This window comes from Pseudophryne corroboree, chromosome 4 (assembly GCF_028390025.1).
Source record: "Pseudophryne corroboree isolate aPseCor3 chromosome 4, aPseCor3.hap2, whole genome shotgun sequence".
Lineage (NCBI taxonomy): Eukaryota > Metazoa > Chordata > Amphibia > Anura > Myobatrachidae > Pseudophryne > Pseudophryne corroboree.
Window position 1 is genome coordinate 44,452,144 of NC_086447.1, and position 20,577 is coordinate 44,472,720.

Sequence of the window (20,577 nt, forward strand, 5' to 3'; positions counted from 1 at the left end):
CCTGGTTCAAAGATAACAGCACTGTCATATATATATATATATATATATATATATATATATATTTTTTTTTTTTTACATTTTTTTACATTCAGTATTCCTAGGGTGATAAGCTATTTGTGTTCAGCCACATTTTTTACTAAATATAACAGCACTGTCACTTCTTTATTAATCCTACTTAGGGTGATAAGCTAGTAATTTTCAGCCACATTTTTTGTTTAGTGGCATTGCTATTATAAGCCGATACATTATTGAGCTTGGTAAACCCTCTTTTGATCCTTAGAGAATTGACTGACAATTACCTTGCCCTATAGGTTGACACCTGCTGTATTTCTCTGACCACATACTAGAATGTGCTATATGCTGTAGCACTAATACCAACTGCATATTTTGTAGAGGTACATTTAGATGGCACTGTAAAAACATATGCTTATGTGAAACCAAAAATTATGTTGAGAAACACCTGGCTCAAATCTGTATAATAGGTATCAAATGCACCTAATCCGCAAAATTCACTAATGAGTTATCTGGTTACTCATTAATTAAGGGTAATCATATCAATCAGTGCAAATACACATAACTGTGGACGAATCCTATTAATGTTGCATTATTGCATCTGTATGTGATTGCTGCATAGCGGTGTATAGGGCTGGTACCTGGATAGGAGACCCATTTTGGGATACCCTGCTACTGTAATACTTATTTTCAACTATATACCTTAAGTATACATATACCAATGGTGGATCTTTGGTTGTAGAGATATAGATGATGACCCATTAACTATAAAGGGACCTTTGTAGTAATCTTGGACCATACTTGGTGAAAAATTAATTGCCTTTTCTGTCTCATTTAGACAGCATAACCTAGAATGAGTCTATTATCTATTCATTAACTACTGGTGTACAGTATAAAATATACAAGGAAGGATTTACTCCGATTGGTTTTTATGGCCATAATTAATTTCTTGCCATATATTTGTTATATCCAATCTGCACCTGTCTAACGTGTTTTGGCACATACGTGTCTGCTGCTTTCGTGGGCATTAAATATGTCCAATGCCTTTTCCAAATCGGTGACAAATGAAAGGGTCAGCTTAAGAAATTGCGGACATACCCCACTGGAGATGCCCAATCTCTTCCGATCTTGGAAGCTAAGAAGTGGAGGGCCGGACTAGTACTCGGATTGGAGACCACCTTGGAACATCCTGGTACTGCAAATAAATTTTGCTACCCAATCTGAAAGTCCCAAATAAGTACTCGGACTTTTATGAACTATGATTCAATTCTCTGCAATCACCCTTTTCACTTGGGATTTTTTTGCAGTAAAAATGATGGTCATATACCTATGTGACTGACACTTTTGAGACTAAAGGTGATTTTCTTCTCTTCCTTTTATGAGAAGTTCAGCTTCTCCGGCTCATAATACATGATAGCGATTTTTTGCTAATTATTTACTTAAAATGATATAAATATTTTGCATAGTAGCCTTGTATCACATACACTTCTTCCCGAACTCCAACAACTCTATATATTCTTAATTAGGAAACTATTAAAATTATGATTTTACCAGTATAAAAAATATAGATACACTATAGTTCCTCTGAGGTAGAGTGCTCCCAAAAAAGAGTCTACTTCTTTTTCCATTTTTCTTTATTTGGAATATTGTTCTTTAACACTGGACATATACGGCAGTATCACAGGATTTATACGGCAGTATCACTAGACTGAATTTATACACCAGTACCACTGGATTTATACGGCAGTACCACTGGACATATACGGCAATATCACTGGACTGTATTTATACGACAGTACCACCGGACATACACACCAGTATCACTGGATTTATATGGTAGAATCACTGGACTGGATTCATGTCAGTACCACTGGATTATACGCCAGTACCACTGGACATATACAGCAGTATCACTGGATATGTATGGCAGTATTACTGGACATATATGGCAGTATCACTGGTCTGGATATATACGCCAGTACCACTGGATTTTTAAGGCAGTATGACTGGACATATATCTCAGTATCACTGGAATTATATGGCAGTACCACTGGACATATATGGCAGTATCACTGGACAAGTACGGCAGTATCACTGGACATATACGGCAGTTCCACTAGACATATATGGCAGTATCACTGGTCTGGATATATACGCCAGTACCACTGGATTTTTAAGGCAGTATGACTGGACATATATCTCAGTATCACTGGAATTATATGGCAGTACCACTGGACATATATGGCAGTATCACTGGACAAGTACGGCAGTATCACTGGACATATACGGCAGTTCCACTAGACATATATGGCAGTATCACTGGATTTATATGGCAGTACGGCTGGATTTATACGGCAGTATCACTGGACATGTATGGCACTATCACTGGACATATACGGCAGTACAACTGGACTTATATGGCAATATCACTGGATTTATACAGCAGTACGGCTGGACATATACGGCAGTACCACTAGACATATATAGCAGCACAGGGACACCACCACTGGACTGATGCAGGATAACACAGCACCACTGCAATGGACTGGACTTATATAGCAGCAATGGACATATGGCCAGGGCTGTCTTTTCGTATAGGCTCAATGGGCTCTTGCCCAAGGGCCCCAGGAGTATAAGGGCCCTAGGCTGATAGCTGAGGGTCCCCTCTTTCCAGGGGTACCAGATTTTTGCAAATCGGACCTGGGGAACCGGAGATATCCGACTTGAAAGCAGTGGTCCCCATCTGAGCCTGTTTATTGCTCTTCCCAACCAGATATCCCGGGTTCTGTCTGACTTAGAGATTTTCTGAAGGTATAATCCTAAAGCTGCGACTCTCCCCTATTGGTGGACACTGGCAGCTTGTCTCTTCTATGCCCAGAACCAGAGATATCAGCCTTCAAGCAGCTGCTCACTGCTCCAGCGCCACACGCTTAATATGCAGTTTTAGATTTTCATTGGTAAATTGCTCTGGCTCCTGAACTCTGATCCCCAAGTACTCAGGACCTTCTGAAAGGTGGGACTATCTGGTTTTTTAATACCATTCAAAGCTAAGAAATACATTTTCAGGAACTTGAGATATCTGCAGTCAAGCAAGCTGCCCTCCCATCGGAAATTGATAAATATTAAGCCCACTCCACTTAAGCCCCCTCCCCTACGTATTAAGCCCCCCCCCCTACGTATTAAACACCCCCTATCACCCTGGAAGTCATGTACCAGGGCCCCTTCATTCTGCCCAATGCCCCCTTCTACAGTTTAGCCCCATCTGTGCAGTAAAGAAGTAATTAGCAGAAATTACTGCTCCAGGTCCTACATGCTGAGTGGAAGATAGAACACCCCCTACCGCCCGCGGGACTTCAAAGCTGCCGCTGATAGCACCTCCCACCCCTACCGCTGGATGATGGGTAGGGGGCCCAGTGCATTGCTGTGCCCAGGGTCCTACACTGCTGTTAAGACGGCCCTGCATATGGCAGCAGAGGACACCAACACGGTGACTCTACTGATGCAGCACGATACACTACCACTGTACTGATGCAGGACAACACAGCACCACAGCAATGGATTGGACTTATACAGCAACACTGGACATATGGCAGCAGAGGACACCACCACTGTGACTGGACTGATTCAGCAAAATACACCAACACTGAACTGATGCAGCACAACACAGCACCACTGGACTGGACTTATACAGCAGCACTGGACATATGACAGCAGAGGACACAACCACTGTGACTGAACAGATGCAGCACAAGACACTACCACTGAACTGATGCAGGACACTGAGGACGGAGACACATCCTCTCTCTACACTCTCCAATGTCGGAGTGAAAATGGCAGCGACGCGCGGCTCCTCATATGGAATCCAAACCCTGCGAGAATCTGACAGCAGGGTGATGATGTTTCACCTCGTTCTGGTTTCCGTGTCAGGTAGGAAAACCCGAGCCTGACTCGGATTCGGGCTTGTGACGTGAAGTTCAGGGGGATTCAGTTCTCAGAGAACCGAGCCCGCTCATCTCTATTTAGAACTTGAAAATACTTTACCCAAATATCTCAGAATAAAAATAGATTTAGAAAGGTGTCATTACTTTACATTCAGTTTGCCTTATGTGTATGATGAAGAACAGGTAACAGAAGGAACAAAGGATCATGTTATAAAGCCTAATATAGTCCACCAGTTTCATAAGTTTTTTTGGCATGTTTCTAAAAAGATTAACTAAGGTCTAATATGATGGTAGTCCTGCATTGTTGTAATATACATTGCAGGATTTATATTTATGTGGTTTAAATTAAACAAACAAGTTCTCATCAATAAAGTTGCATACAAGCCAAAGGTTTCAATATTTTGGGAGTTCCTCAGCTTTATCATGCCGTATACTTTGTTTACATGGAATAAATGTTTCCTGCTGGAGATCTTGTTTCTTCATCTCACTGACTTCCAAACTTTAAGTTTTTTTGTTGTATAACAGACTATACTGTAACCATAGGAAAGGGTTCTACAAAAAGTCTGCACAAGTAGTTACATGGGTGAAGGTGGCTGAGCAGGAAGATTATACCTTGAACCCCGTTTGCTCACGTAACGTGAGTCACGTTATAGACACACGTACAGCGGACGCACAATGTTACATAAACTTAATATCCTACTGAGTGACAACCACCACATTTTGACAAGAATTTTCTATGCATATTTTTTACATCCTTGTTATTTAGACTGTAAATGAAAGGGTTCAATGTTGGGCATAAAATAGTAGGAAACAATGCCATATATTTTCCTAGGTTTTTTGAAAACTGTGCTGATGACCCAAAGTATATTATGATGGTTACGCCAAAGTATAAAGCCACCACTGTGATATGGGAGCTACATGTGGAAAATGCTTTGGTTCTGCCTGCTGATTGAATCTTCATTACCGAGGATATAATACAAACATATGACACTATAATAAAGACAAAAGGCATGAAGATTGCTATAAAACACAGAATAACCATGGTAATTTCACTGGACTGGATATTATTATCACAAGCCAACTGGATGACTGCTAGGACCTCGCACACAAAGTGATTGATCTCATTCGGGTAACAAAGAGCCATGGGGCTAGCAAGTGATGGGACAATGAATACCATGAAGCTCAGAATCCATATAAAGGCTGTCAGACGATAGCAAACACTCCATCTCATCAGCACCGGGTAGAGGAGAGGGCAACAAATGGCAGCATATCGATCATAAGCCATGAGGGCAAGCAGTAGACATTCCGTACCTGCCATTAGCAGTATGGTGTAGAACTGTACAGTGCAGGCACTGTATGAAATGGACCCATGAAGAGAAACAAGGTCTACAAGCAATCTAGGAACAACAGTTGATAAAATACAAAGGTCCAGAAAGGATAATATGCAGAGAAAAAAGTACATTGGAATGTGTAATTGTGGGTTATTAATGATTATAAATATTATAAGAGCATTAGCATTAGCAGCAATAAGATAGATCAGCAAAAATAGAACAAACAGAACAATGTTAATCTTATAATTACTGGAAAATCCCAGCAGTATGAATTCCGTGGCAAGTGTCTGGTTCTTGGTGTCCATCATGGAGAACACTTACTTTTTTTTAAGTACAGTAGTTACAGTGTACAGTTAGTTAGACAATAAATTGTTTTGGTTTTTTTCTTAAAAAGGAATGACAGTACACTTTTTTAAAGCCTAAATTTCTATAAAATTTAAAATGGGTAAATTCCAGCAGAATACGTCGGGAATGTTTCATTTTAAGGGGAATTCCCTGTTTAAATACAGTAAGTAGTTTATTGTAGTAATAATAATAATAATAATAATAATAATAATAATAACAGTAATAATAATAATAATGATGATAAAGACATTCTTAATCAACAAAACATTTTACTAATGTCCTTTTTTATGCTTGTTTCGTATTTCGTGCTGAAAATACAAAGCAGTTTAAGTCCTATTATGAGAAAAGTACTGTACAAATAAAATTATTACTACTTATTATTATTAATAATAATATCATACACCAACAAGGCAGATTGCCACGCATAATAATTTGATCTACAGTGCATCCGGAAAGTACAGTATTTACAGGGCTTCACTTTTTCCAATTGTTGTTATGTTACAGCCTTATTCCAAAATGGAATAAATTAATTTGTTACCTCAAAATTATACACACAATACCCCATAATGACAACATGAAAATTTTTTGAAAATTTATTAAAGATAACAAACTAAGAAATCACATGTGCATACTGTAAGTATTCACAGCCTTTGCTCAATACTTTGTTGATGCACCTTTGGCAGCAATTACAGCCTCAAGTCTTTTTGAATATGATGCCACAAGCTTGACACACTTACAGATGACGGGCTGGAGATGCTCCCCACTCACTTGAATGGAAAGCATCTACGTCTGATACTGAATTCTCTAGGGACATCCCACCATATGGTTCTTCATCTTTTTTAGGACGAACACTTGGTCCGCAAGAGTAACCCAGGACCAAATAGGATCAGACTGCACCTAAGGACGGGGGCCACTCAAGGAAGACCAAGAAACTGGAGGGGAGTGAGTACTAAATTGTTAATCTGTCATCCCATGTCCTTTCCCCAGCAGAAAGTAGTCTTTTGTTCAAGGGATTGACATTTATCACAACTTGTAAATAAGACACTTTTAAGTGGTCAGTAGACCTTCTTAAAATGGGCTGAAAGTTGCGGATAAGGGAATATTATGAAAATAAACTGGACACAAGGATGACATCTTATGTAATAAGGTTTAAGAAAAAGTGTACCTTTAACCCACCATCCAATAGTATTGGTTTAAAGAGTTTTTTGAAAATGGTTGATATGGACTATCAGACTAAATTGATTGAAAGCAATAAAATATTTGATAATTTATCTAAGGTTGAAAAACTGGCACTGGAATCTTTGAAAAAGAATACCTCTATTGTGATTAGAAATGCAGATAAATGTGGGGCTATAGTGCTACAGGATTTCAACTCTTATGATAATGAGATTAGGAGACAGTTGTCTGATGGTGAGATTTATGTAAAACTGCGGTTTAATCCAAGGCTTAAAAAAGATCTTGATGCATTATTATCTCTGACTTTGATCAACAGATGGTTAGATGAAAACACCAAGTCATTTCTGACGGTGGAGCACCCCATCAGTCATATACTGTACACTTTACCTAATGTGCACAAGACACTTATAGATCCCCCTGTCAGACTGATTATTTCTGCCAGGGGTTCTATACTGCAACCAATTTATACATTTTTGGATTACTATTTGCAACCACTGGTTAAGAAAATTAATAGTTACTTATGTGACGCTGGTCAATTTTTGACTGTAGTGAGAACATTGGGTATTATCCCTTGTGACATATTCCAACATCTTTATGCAGTACTATGAGCAGGAACATATCCTTACTGGTTTTGGTAATAAGATCTTTACTACAAAAGGTTTATTGATGATATATTTCTTATATGGTTTGATAGGGAAGAGTCATTTCATGAAATGATCAGTAGCCTAAATTTTCTAAATAGTCCGACATGATTTACTTTCTCTATTGACAATAACTCCATTAATTTTTTGGATGTGACCATGTTTAAAGGTAAAACGGGACTCGAATTTAATTTATATTGCAAAGCGACAGACCGCAATACATTATTATGAGCTACAAGCCATCATCCGGACACGTTAAAGTGTAATCTTCCCATTTCACAATGTATCTGGATATTGAGGAATAACTCTAAAGGATATGTTGCTATGTCCGAATATGCATCCTGAGAGGGATTCAGTAGATACATAAATATATGAAAGCGCTATGCTGATAAGTGTGTCAGTTATTCAGCTCCCAATCTTAGTGAATATTCACCTATTCTTAATTTTGGACTGCTGCTTTCAATAAGTGGGTTGTTGAACCCCAATTGGTTAGCATAACAAAAAACAAAATTAGAAAGCGCTGTCCACAATAGAGAGTATTTTATTTTAAAATTCAATTATATAAGATCATCAATTCACATAAACCATCTAAGGATTATCAATACCTACAATTTTCTAAAAGGATATATCATAACTAAATCTATTGAACATCAAAGCATTCTAAAGACCATAATCAGTGTTACTTGTTTGAAACACAGCTATGCACTGTGGATACACTTTCAATATATAGACACACTCTATTTAAAATGAAACAAATGTACAGTATCTTTCAAAATATCACACAGATTACTCCACAATGGCCCTCATTCCGAGTTGATCACTAGCTGCTTTCGGTCGCAGCGTGGCGATTAGACAAAAAAATTGCATTTCTGCACATGCGTACGGGACGCAGTGCGCACGTGTAAAGTTATTTTACACAAAACTATGCAGTTTTACACAAGGTCTAGCAACGCTTTTCAGTCGCACTGCTGAACGGGAATGATTGACAGGATAGGAGCATTTCTGGGAGATAACTGACATTTTCCAGGAGTTTGCTAAAAAACACAGGCGTGTCAGGTAAAACGCAGGCATGCCTGGGGAAATGGGGGAGTGGCTGGCCGAACGCAGGGTGTGTTTGTAACGTAAAAGCAGGAACTAGACTGTCTGCAGTGATCGCAAGGAAGGAGTAGATTTGGAGCTACTCAGAAATGGCATGAAAATTTTTACGAGCAGTTCTGCTAATCTTTCGGTCGCACTTCTGCTAAGCTAAGATACACTCCCAGAGGGCGGTGGCTTAGCGTTTGCACTGCTGCTAAAAGCAACTAGCAAGCGATCAACTCGGAATGAGGGCCAATATGTATCAATTGTAGAACTTAACACTCATTAAAGGGCAGTACGGATGGTGTAATGGTTAGCATTACTGCCTCACAGCACTGAGATCATGGGTTCAATTCCCACCATGGCTCTAACTGTGTGGAGTTTGTATATTCTCCCCGTACTTGCGTGGGTTTCCTCCGGGTACTCCGGTTTCCTCCCACAATCCAAAAATATACTGGTAGGTTAATTGGCTCACTACAAAATTAACCCTAGTGAATGTGTCTGTGTGTATATGTGGTAGGAAATATAGATTGTAAGCTCCACTGGGGCAGGGACTGATGTGAATGGCCAAAATATTTTCTGTAAAGCGCTTCAGAATATGTATGCACTATATAAATAACTGGTAATAAATAAATAATAAATAAATTAAAACAGCCTCCTAAGAATATTAGGATATATTCACTGATAATTTTTCATCCCAGATATATCTGAAGGAAATAATATCACCAGTTTGCTTGTTATTGTTCCAAAATTATATGGATCCTCCCGCTGGGACAATTTGAGCATAATTATATTAATATCAGTATCCCTTATAGTTGAACACGCTGTCATTTTTTGTTTAAGTCAACAAACACTGCCGGTAATAAGCTCTCCTGTCCAAAGTTACTGGGACCGGCTTTAATGAGGGTCCTAACGGGCGTCCCCGTATGCTGCTCAAAATCAGCTTGTGCAGTTGAACTCCTAATAGATATATATGTGTATTAGTGTGCTCCTCAGTTAGGGTTGATAATTACTCAGGCTATAATGGAAGCCGTATACACGGCTGGCCTCAGCTGTACTATTCGCGGCTGCACCTCACACTAGCACCCGTCTTTGTCCCGTGTAGCATTTAGCTACTACACTTGAGCTGGGGATTTTCGCTGCTCGCCTCTCCGTGTCAGTACCGAATACACAGCTTGTGTTTTTGCAGCTTCTCTAGCAAGTGCTCTGGTAGTTGTACTAATGACTGCGTGCTGTTCTCATCTCATGGGATCATGTAGGTGCTCCACTGGCGTGGGGAGACTCGTAGGTTGCTTCGTAGGATTTAGGTCCACACATGCAAGGGCACTCTTGACGCGTTTCTCAGCCTGGTGTATGTGGCTGTTTCCTCAGAAGTATACACTCCCTTTCCACCCTTTGCTTTTATCCCCAAACGATGCACCAATCATTCATTTATTGGGTTCATTATATTTGTTAACCCTTTCACTGTTGGGAAACTTAATACCTGTATCATTACTCAATAAAACATTATAGTATTGATATTTTCTAACACATATAAAATCATTTGCACTTCATTATCATATTCTCTATATTGTTTAGAACTGATTTTACATAACTGATACACTTTAGACATCTTCTCAATTTTTTTTTTTTATAATTGAATTTTAAAATAAATAAAAATACTCTTTATTTTGGACAGCGCTTTCTAATTCAGTAGATACGTGGCTGTCACAACATAAGGGATGTTACCGGTGCCTAGGCTGCACTACATGAAGGGCCTAGTCCATGGTTGACTAAATAAAATTAATATCAATACATTTCCCAGTCCAGACGGACTTCACCTATGGATTCTTTTGGAGCTAAACTCAGAAATAGCAAGGCTCTTTATTTTCTAGGATTCAATTAAAATAGGAAAAAAAACTGTGTTGCCTAATGCACACCGAGTGAATAATATTTCTACATAATAATAGTCAGATAATACGGAGATCTTAGTTGCGTATATCTGCAGATATAAGGTTAAGCCCCCAGGCCGATCGACAAGGCTTCTCTGTCACTGGGGGTCCCTAATACTAGGTATGGGCCGGGGGTGCAGGACCCCACGATGTCGGCACAGGTCGGCCACCCCAGGTCAGCACACAGGTGAGAATTAATAAGGGTTAATAAAAAGCACAGAAGGGCTATGGAAGTGGTGTGATTAAAATAATATATACAAAGTGATAGGAAAAATAATAAGTGTTAATAAAGTGTTAGGGTGTGCCGACCTGAAGCAGCCCAGCCATACCGACACAGGGGCCACCGCACCCCACACCCACCCCATAAATAATTACAAATATATCTGGGTTAACTTCCCAGTGTAAGGCCACATGGTAATGGCACCTACAGCATCTGAGAGCCAGCTTACCTGGGGATACCCCTGGCTTCCCCAATGGCACTTCTGGAGTCAGCAATCCCTCCTAATGCTGACCCATTTATGCCTCTCTATATACAATACACAAAGTGGAAAGCTGCTCAATCAGATTGTAATGTCACTCAGGTGCTAAAAGGGGACGGGTAACTCTGTGTAGGAAAAAAAAACCTGTGTTCCCTAATGCACACCGAGTGAATAATATTTCTACATAATAATAGTCAGATAATACGGAGATCTTAGTTGCGTATATCTGCAGATATAGGGTTAAGCCCCCAGGCCGATCGACAAGGCTTCTCCGTCACTGGGGGTCCCTAATACTAGGTAAGGGCCGGGGGTGCAGGACCCCACGATGACGGCACAGGTCGGCCACCCCAGGTCAGCACACAGGTGAGAATTAATAAGGGTTAATAAGAAGCACAGAAGTGCTATGGAAGTGGTGTGATTAAAATAATATATACAAAGTGATAGGAAAAATAATAAGTGTTAATAAAGTGTTAGGGTGTGCCGACCTGAAGCAGCCCAGCCATACCGACACAGGGGCCACTGCACCCCACACCCACCCCATAAATAATGACAAATATATCTGGGTTAAATTCCCAGTGTAAGGCCACATGGTAATGGCACCTACAGCATCTGAGAGCCAGCTTACCTGGGGATACCCCTGGCTTCCCCAATGGCACTTCTGGAGTCAGCAATCCCTCCTAATGCTGACCCATTTATGCCTCTCTATATACAATACACAAAGTGGAAAGCTGCTCAATCAGATTGTAATGTCACTCAGGTGCTAAAAGGGGAGGTGTAATTCTGTGTAGGAAAAAAAAAATCACCCCTCCCCTTTTAGCACCTGAGTGACATTACAATCTGATTGAGCAGCTTTCCACTTTGTGTATTCAATTAAAATAGGCATGATACCAAAGGACTTGAGTATAGCTGATTTAGGGACAATATTTAAAAAGGGATTCAAAACCCATCCTGGTAACTATAGACCGGTAAGTTTGACATCTATAGTGGGGAAAATACTGGAGGGAATATTAAGAGATAGAATACAGGAGTACTTGGAGACCTTCAAGATAATTAATAGGAACCAGCATGGTTTTGTAAAGGATAGGTCATGCCAAACTAACTTAATTAGCTTCTATGAGAAACTGAGTGATAATCTTGACCAGGGAAACACAGTGGATGTGGTCTATTTATATTTTGCTAAAGCCTTCACCACAGTGCCACACATGAGATTGATTTTCAAACTAAGAGAGCTCGGTCTAGGAAACACTATTTGCACATGGGTAAGTAATTGGCTGGATAACAGGGAACAGCGAGTGTTGGTTAATAGAATGTTTTCCAATTGGGCCATTGTATTCAGTGGAATACCGCAGGAGTCCCTACTGGGGTCACTACTGTTCAATATATTTATTACCTAGGAGTAAGTTTGGAAAGCAGTGTCAATTTTTGCAGATGATACTAAACTGTGTAGGGTAATTAATTCAGATGTGAATGTTGAGTCTCTTCAGTACGACATAATAAACTGAAAGTTTGGGCTGTTAAATGGAGAATGAGTTTTAATTTAGAAAAATGTAAAGTTATGCACTTTGGGGCTAAAAATAAACAAGCAACCTACAAATTAAATGGGGGAAATGTAGGCAAAACAATAATAGAAAATATTTAGGTGTGCTCATTGATAATACAATTAATATAAACTGTACAGAATACTCTGCTCCTCAATCTCTTGCTCAAACTTAAGATAAATGTAATACTGTAATTAATTAAACTGTAAATTATTTTATTTATTTTTTGACAAGGAGGAAATGGTCATGAAGAAGAGTTTGGTTTATCCGGCACATGTTGGAAATGATTAAATACTCTGGTAAGTAAGACTTGCCACAAGTGCTTGTGAAGCAGAGAAGACAGGGAAGACTGGTGAGTGGCAGACATAGGATGCTCAGAAGTACAGTAGAGTATAAAGGATGTCAGGGAAGAGAGAGAGAACATATAATAATTTACACAATATCATTGTACATAGAATGTTAGTGAATATGGGGTATGAGTGACACTACATTCTCAGCAACTATAGTATAATAAAACCTGTGAAAAACAATATACCATAGAAATATAAGTGTCAGCAGCAAACATCAGTAAGAAGAGACAATAGTGGATTGTTCTGGGTACAGATCAGACATTGAGCTGACTACATGGAACTGTGTTTCGATATCTCATATTTTAGTTGTATACTTACTGTGCAGGTGTAAATGAGATCACTCACCTTTAATATGGAGACTAGGAAATCACTGAGACACACACCCACACTTCTTTCATTCCTAGGATCAGGTCCATCCACAGGCAGCAATTTATCCATGCAAAAAATTTCATGGGACCAAAAACTCTTGAGATCAATTATTCTTCAAAAATTCAGACAACAGATTTAATAAGACGTCAGGGATTATTAATTATATACATTGTTTTTATTTTTGTTCATTCACATTCTTTCAATGAAAAAAAAAGTTGAAGTTTATTTGCTCACAGTGTATTTTCTTATTGGCTTAAAACTAGAGATGACCAGGTTTGGTTCCCTGAGAACCGAACCCTACCGGACTTCACTACCCTATCCCGGATCCGTGCCTGGCTCGAGTTTTCCCGCCTAACTTGGAAACCAGAACGAGGCAAAACATCATCATCCTGATGTCGTATTCTTGCAGGCTTTGGATTCCATATAAACAGCTGCGCGTCACCGACATTTTCACTCCAGCATTGGAGAGTGTAGAAAGAGGACGTGTCTCTGTCCTCAGTGTCCTGCAACAGTTCAGTGGTAGTGTCTTGTGCTGCATCAGTCCAGTCACAGTGGTGGTGTCCTCTGCTGCCATATGTCCAGTGCTGCTGTATAAGTCCAGTCCAGTGGTGCTGTGTTGTGCTGCATCAGTACAGTGGGGTCTTGTGCTGCATCAGTCCAGTCACAGTGGTGGTATCCTCTGCTGCCATATGTCCAGTGCATCTGTATAAGTCCAGTCCAGTGGTGCTGTGTTGTGCTGCATCAGTTCAGTGGTGTCTTGTGCTGCATCAGTCCAGTCACAGTGGTGGTGTCCTCTGCTTTCATATGTCCAGTGCTGCTGTATAAGTCCAGTGCATTGCAGTGGTGCTATGTTTTCCTGCATCAGTCCAGTGGTGGTGTCCCTGTGCTGCTGTATATGTCCAGTGGTACTGCTTTATACGTCCAGTGATACTGCCATATATGTCCAGTGATATTGCCATATAAATCCAGTGATACTGCTGTATATGTCCAGTGGTACTGCCATATAATTCCAATGGTACTGGCATATAAATCCTGTCCAGTGATACTGTTGTATATGTCCAGTTATACTGCCATATAATTCCAGTGGTACAGCCGTATAATTCCAATGATACTGCCATATAATTCCAGTGGTACTGGCATATTAATCCAGTACAGTGATACTGACGTATATGTCCAGTGGTACTGTTGTATAATTCCAGTGATACTGCCGTATAATTCCAGTTATACTGCCATATAATTCCAGTGGTACTGGTATCTAAGTCCAGTGATACTGCCGTATAGATCCAGTGGTACTGCCGTATAAATCCAGTGGTACTGCAATATAATTCCAGTGATACTGCCGTATAATGCCAGTGATACTGCCGTACAATTACATATAAATCCAGTTCAGTGGTACTGCCATATAACTCCATTCCAGTGGTGCTGCCGTATAAGTCCAGTGGTACTGCTGTATAATAACAGTGATACTGCCATATAATTCCAGTGGTAATTCCGTATCCAGTCCAGTGGTGCTGACATATAAGTTCAGCGGTGCTGTCCTGTGCTGTATATTATTTACCCCAGACAAAAGGTTTATATACAGTACATTACTTATATTATTATCCAAATATTTTTTACAAGGTTTGCCCTGTGTTTTGTAGGCGTACGCTTGCCTGTGCTGCTTATTATTATAATAGCTCCAAATAAAAGGGTTATTATTATCTAAATTAATTGTACAGGCTTTGCAATGTATGTGTGTGGTTTAGAGGTATGCTCTCCTGTGACACAAATGTTGTGTGTGTATTACATCTGGGCAAATTCCAGCACATCCCATGTTGTTTGTGCTGCACACTTGTGTCGCTTAGCTTAGTCATACAGCTACCTCATTGCCCCTCTTTTACTTCTTTGCATGATGTGCTGTTTGGGGCCTAGTTTTTTAAATTTCCATCCTGTCTGCCACTGCAGTGCCACTCCTAGATGGTAGGGATGTGCACTTGAAATTTCTCGGGTTTTGTGTTTTGGTTTTGGGTTCGGTTCAGCGGCCGTGTTTTGGGTTCGAACGCGTTTTGGCAAAACCTCACCAAATTTTTTTTGTCGGATTCGGGAGTGTTTTGGATTCGGGTGTTTTAAAAAAAACAAACTAAAAAACAGCTTAAATCATTGAATTTGGGGGTCATTTTGATCCCATGGTATTATTAACCTCAATAACCACAATTTCCACTAATTTTCAGTCTATTCTGAACACCTCACACCTCACAATATTATTTTTAGTCCTAAAATTTGCACCGAGGTCGCTGGATGACTAAGCTCAGCGACCCAAGTGGCCGACACAAACACCTGGCCCATCTTGGAGTGGCACTGCAGTGTCAGGCAGGATGGCCCTTCCAAAAAATACTCCCCAAACAGCACATGATGCAAAGAAAAAAAGAGGCGCAATGAGGTAGCTGTGTGACTAAGATAAGCGACCCAAGTGGCCGACACAAACACCTGGCCCATTTAGGAGTGGCACTGCAGTGTCACGCAGGATGGCCCTTCCAAAACACACTCCACAAACAGCACATGACGCAAAGAAAAAAAGAGGCTCAATGAGGTAGCTGTGTGAGTAAGCTAAATGACCATAGTGGCCGACACAAACACCTGGCCCATCTAGGAGTGGCACTGCAGTGTCACGCAGGCTGGCCCTTCAAAAAACGACTCCCCAAACAGCACATGACGCAAAGAAAAAAAGAGGCGCAATGAGGTTAGCTGTGTGACTAACATAAGCGACCCAAGTGGCCGACACAAACACCTGGTCCATCTAGGAGTGGCACTGCAGTGTCACGCAGGATGGCCCTTCCAAAAAAGCACTCCCCAAACAGCACATGACGCAAAGAAAAAAAGAGGTGCAATGAGGTAGCTGTGTGAGTAAGCTAAGCGACCCTAGTGGCCGACACAAACACCTGGCCCATCTAGGAGTGGCACTGCAGTGTCACGCAGGCTGGCCCTTCAAAAAACGACTCCCCAAACAGCACATGACGCAAAGAAAAAAAGAGGCGCAATGAGGTAGCTGTGTGACTAACATAAGCGACCCAAGTGGCCGACACAAACACCTGGCCCATCTAGGAGTGGCACTGCAGTGTCACGCAGGATGGCCCTTTCAAAAAACACTCCCCAAACAGCACATGACGCAAAGAAAAAAGAGGCGCAATGAGGTAGCTGTGTGACTAACATAAGCGACCCAAGTGGCCGACACAAACACCTGGCCCATCTAGGAGTGGCATTGCAGTGTCTGACAGGATGGCACTTCAAAAAAATAGTCCCCAAACAGCACATGATGCAAAGAAAAATGAAAGAAAAAAGAGGTGCAAGATGGAATTGTCCTTGGGCCCTCCCACCTACCCTTATGTTGTATAAACAGGACATGCACACTTTAACGAACCCATCATTTCAGTGACAGGGTCCGCCACACGACTGTGACTGAAATGACTGGTTGGTTTGGGCCCTTATCAAAAAAGAAGCAATCAATCTCTCCTTGCACAAACTGGCTACAGAGGCAAGATGTCCACCTCATCATCATCCTCCGATTCCTCACCCCTTTCACTGTGTACATCCCCCTCCTCACAGATTATTAATTCGTCCCCACTGGAATCCACCATCTCAGGTCCCCGTGTACTTTCTGGAGGCAATTGCTGCTGGTGAATGTCTCCACGGAGGAATTGATTATAATTCATTTTAATGAACATCATCTTCTCCACATTTTCTGGAAGTAACCTCGTATGCCGATTGCTGACAAGGTGAGCGGCTGCACTAAACACTCTTTCGGAGTACACACTGGAGGGAGGGCAACTTAGGTAGAATAAAGCCAGTTTGTGCAAGGGCCTCCAAATTGCCTCTTTTTCCTGCCAGTATACGTACGGACTGTCTGACATGCCTACTTGGATGTGATCACTCATATAATCCTCCACCATTCTTTCAATGGTGAGAGAATCATATGCAGTGACAGTAGACGACATGTCAGTAATCGTTGGCAGGTCCTTCAGTCCGGACCAGATGTCAGCACTCGCTCCAGACTGCCCTGCATCACCGCCAGCGGGTGGGCTCAGTATTCTTAGCCTTTTCCTCGCACCCCCAGATTCAAGGAATGTGCAAAACATGGGATGTCCTGGAATTTGCCCAGATGTAATGCACGCACAATATTGCTGGCGTTGTCCGATGTCACAAATCCCCAGGAGAGTCCAATTGGGGTAAGCCATTCTGCGATGATCTTCCTTAGTTCCCGTAAGAGGTTTTCAGCTGTGTGCCTGTTATGGAAAGCGGTGATACAAAGCGTAGCCTGCCTAGGAACGAGTTGGCGTTTGCGAGATGCTGCTACAGGTGCTGCCGCTGCTGTTCTTGCTGCGGGAGGCAATACATCTACCCAGTGGGCTGTCACAGTCATATAGTCCTGAGTCTGCCCTGCTCCACTTGTCCACATGTCCGTGGTAAAGTGGACATTGGGTACAACTCCATTTTTTAGGACACTGGTGAGTCTTTTTCTGAGGTCTGTGTACATTTCTGGTATCGCCTGCCTAGAGAAATGGAACCTAGATGGTATTTGGTACCAGGGACACAGTACCTCAATCAAGTCTATAGTTGCCTCTGAATTAACGATGGATACCAGAACCACGTTTCTCACCGCCCAGGCTGCCAAGGCCTGAGTTATCTGCTTTGCAGCAGGATGACTGCTGTGATATTTCATCTTCCTCGCAAAGGACTGTTGGACAGTCAATTGCTTACTGGAAGAAGTACAAGTGGTCTTCCGATGACGATCGACTCCCAGCAGCAACAACAGCAGCGCCAGCAGCAGTAGGCGTTACACTCAAGGATGCATCGGAGGAATCCCAGGCAGGAGAGGACTCGTCAGACTTGCCAGTGACATGGCCTGCAGGATTATTGGCTTTCGTGGGTAAGGAGGAAATTGACAAGGGATTTAGTGGTCAGTGGACTGCTTTCGCTGTCATCCAAAGTTTTTGAACTTGTCACTGACTTATGATGAATGCGCTGCAGGTGACGTATAAGGGAGGATGTTCCGAGGTCATTAACGTCCTTACCCCTACTTATTACAGCTTGACAAAGGCAACACATGGCTTAACACCTGTTGTCCGCATTTGTGTTGAAATAATTCCACACCGAAGAGCTGATTTTTTTTGTATTTTGACCAGGCATGTCAATGGCCATATTCGTCCCATGGACAACAGGTGTCTCCCCGGGTGCCTGACTTACACAAACCACCTCACCATCAGAATCCTCCTTGTCAATTTCCTCCCCAGCGCCAGCAACACCCATATCCTCATCCTGGTGTACTTCAACAGTGACATCTTCAATTTGACTATCATTAACTGGACTGCGGGTGCTCCTTCCAGCACTTGCAGGGGGCGTGCAAATGGTGGAAGGCGCAAGGTCTTCCCGTCCAGTGTTGGGAAGGTCAGGCATCGTAACCGACACAATTGGGTTCTCCTTGGGGATTTGTGATTTAGAAGAACGCACAGTTCTTTGCTGTGCTTTTGCCGGCTTAAGTCTTTTCATTTTATTAGCGAGAGGATGAGTGCTTCCATCCTCATGTGAAGCTGAACCACTAGCCATGAACATAGGCCAGGGCCTCAGCCGTTCCTTGCCACTCAGTGTCGTAAATGGCATATTGGCAAGTTTACGCTTCTCATCAGACGCTTTTAATTTAGCTTTTTGGGTCATTTTACTGAACTTTTGTTTTTTGGATTTTACATGCTCTCTACTATGACATTGGGCATCGGCCTTGGCAGACGACGTTGATGGCATTTCATCGTCTCGGCCATGACAAGGGGCAGCAGCTTCAGCACAACGTGGAAGTGGATCTTGATCTTTCCCTATTTTACCCTCCACATTTTTGTTCTCCATTTTTTAATGTGTGGAATTATATGCCAGTATCAATAGCAATGGCCTACTACTATATATACTGCGCACAACTAAAATGCCCCACAGGTATAGAATGTAGATGGATAGTATACTTAATGACGACACAGAGGTAGGCACAGCAGTGGTCTTCCGTATCGTACTGCTATATATAGTATACTGGTGGTCACTGTGTCGGCAAACTGCAAAACTAAAATGCACCACAGGTATAGAATGTAGATGGATAGTATACTTAATGACGACACAGAGGAAGGCACAGCAGTGGCCTTCCGTATTGTACTGCTATATATAGTATACTGGTGGTCACTGTGTCGGCAAACTGCAAAACTAAAATGCACCACAGGTATAGAATGTAGATGGATAGTATACTTAATGACGACACAGAGGTAGGCACAGCAGTGGCCTTCCGTATCGTACGGCTATATATAGTATACTGGTGGTCACTGTGTCGGCAAACTGCAAAACTAAAATGCACCACAGGTATAGAATGTAGATGGATAGTATACTTAATGACAACACAGAGGTAGGCACAGCAGTGGCCTTCCATATCGTACGGCTATATATAGTATACTGGTGGTCACTGTGTCGGCAAACTGTAAAACTAAAATGCACCACAGGTATAGAATGTAGATGGATAGTATACTTAATAACGACACAGAGGTAGGCACAGCAGTGGCCTTCCGTATTGTACTGCTATGTATAGTATACTGGTGGTCACTGTGTCGGCAAACTGCAAAACTAAAATGCACCACAGGTATAGAATGTAGATGGATAGTATACTTAATGACGACACAGAGGTAGGTACAGCAGTGGCCTTCCGTATCATACGGCTATATATAGTATACTGGTGGTCACTGTGTCGGCAAACTGCAAAACTAAAATGCACCACAGGTATAGAATGTAGATGGATAGTATACTTAATGACGACACAGAGGTAGGCACAGCAGTGGCCTTCCATATCGTACTGCTATATATAGTATACTGGTGGTCACTGTGTCGGCAAACTGACAACTTAAAATGCACCACAGGTATAGAATGTAGATGGATAGTATACTTAATAACGACACAGAGGTAGGCACAGCAGTGGCCTTTCGTATCGTACTGCTATATATAGTATACTGGTGGTCACTCTGCACTGTACTCCACCTATATAATATTAATTATACTGGTGGTCCCCAGTCCCCACAATAAAGCAGCACACTGAGCACAGATATGGAGTGTTTTTCAGGCAGACAACGTATACTGGTGGTCACTGTCAGCAAAACTCTGCACTGTACTCCACCTATATAATACAGCTGCTTCCCAGTCCCCACAATTAAGCAGTGTGAGCACAGATATATGCAGCACACTGAGCACAGATGTGGAGCGTTTTTTTCAGGCAGAGAACGGATAAAACTGGTGGTCACTGATCAGTAAAACTCTGCACTGTACTCCTCCTAATAGCTGCTCTCCAGTCCTCCCCACAATTAAGCAATCAAGTTCAACAATAAAGTGAATAAAC

At 41.6% G+C, this 20,577-nt stretch overlaps 1 pseudogene; it reads left to right on the plus strand.

Annotated features, from left to right (window-relative positions):
* Positions 1-1,096: 1,096 nt before the first annotated feature.
* On the plus strand, positions 1,097-1,216 carry LOC134912597 (5S ribosomal RNA; annotated as a pseudogene).
* Positions 1,217-20,577: the final 19,361 nt, after the last annotated feature.